This window comes from Mus musculus, chromosome Y (assembly GCF_000001635.26).
Source record: "Mus musculus strain C57BL/6J chromosome Y, GRCm38.p6 C57BL/6J".
Classification (NCBI taxonomy): Eukaryota; Metazoa; Chordata; class Mammalia; order Rodentia; family Muridae; genus Mus; species Mus musculus.
The window spans coordinates 26,231,972-26,233,446 of NC_000087.7; positions in this window are offsets into that span (position 1 = coordinate 26,231,972).

Sequence of the window (1,475 nt, forward strand, 5' to 3'; positions counted from 1 at the left end):
AGACTGAAGTTCCTTCTGAAAAGAAACTTATGTGGGCTTTTATTTTGATAGTAAGTCTCTCCCCAACAATGGGGTGGAGCATTCAGGAATGATGAGAAAGTAATGAGTTACTTGGCTTCTTCTTAAATCAACTTTATTATCAGTGGTCCAAGAGTATGGATTCTGACAAGTAGCCACTATTACTACAGTTATCTTGTTCTTCAATTTCCCCAGTGGCTCTTTCAGGACTAAAAATTCTGCTCTGGTATCAACAAGGAAATATGTTGTGGTCGCCTCCACAGTTAGGATTACCCTAGGCTCGGGGAGGGGGGCCTGAGGCCCATCTGCCCTAGGCATTGTCATCTGGGTTAAGGACCTTGGGAGGACTGATATCTATTTTTTTTGGGGGGGGCAGTCTTTTGCCCAGTGTCCATTTTTTTTTTTATTGGTCCTTATCTAGAGGTGGTTGCGAAGGTCCTCTGGAGTTTTGACATCTTCTTGGTGCTGTGTTACCCAGGTACACTGTCTGCCTACATCCTCCTCCCTTTCTATAATATTCCTTATCACCTGGAATTATGTCTAAAACCCTAGTTAAATTTCTTACAGCCTTCTATCTCGTATAATTTATTTTTTTTCAGACTCTCTCTTTACTCTTTCTCTTTTTTCTTCTCCAGTCTCTCTCTTATAGTACACTTTCTCTGTCTCCTTAACCAGATCTTTCAAAGATAATATTTGCAGACTCTATAGACACTGTAACCTTTTAATGTCAGAAGCAGACTGGCCAATGAAAGCCATGGCCATCGCTGCCTGCTGGCCCTCTGATGTAGGGTCAAAGTGAGTGTAAGGCCTGTATGGTTCTAAGAGGTGCTCAAAAAAAACACTGCTGGGTGCTACTTTTCCTCTTGTAGGATCCCTCTTACCTTGGCCAAATTAGTGGGGCACCTACCAGCTCCTTTCAGCCCTGTTACTAGAGCCCAGAGGAAAACTGTCAACTGCCCCCTACTGTGAGGATTTTCAGGGTCCCAGTCAGGACTTGTCAGAGGCAAGCCTGCATCTATTTCATTCAGAAGATGTGACAGTCATTCATTGACCCCTAGCATGTTCTTTCTGGCCTCCAGCAGTATCTTTTTTTTCTCCTCTGTGGTGAAAAGAATGCTCAAATTCTGTTGACAGTTATCCCTAGTGGGCTGATGAGAGAACATGAGAGATTACATTAGATGAGTATGGCTAGAGGGATTTCCAGAAAAGGGGGCATGATATGCCTTCAAATTATAGGATCAGTAGAGGAAAATGGCCAGTACTAAAGGGACTGCAGTTGTCTGGGTTCTGATGGAGGAGGGCCGTAAGTATATAAAGGCAGCACTGTGCAGTCTGTTTCCTCTAGGTTCCGAGCTCAACAGCCTCAGGTTCCAGCTGCTGGTCCCACCCCCACATCTCCAGCGGCACCTCAGACATGTTGAGAGGTCTGGGAGGGGACGAGTTGGGGATATGGTGGT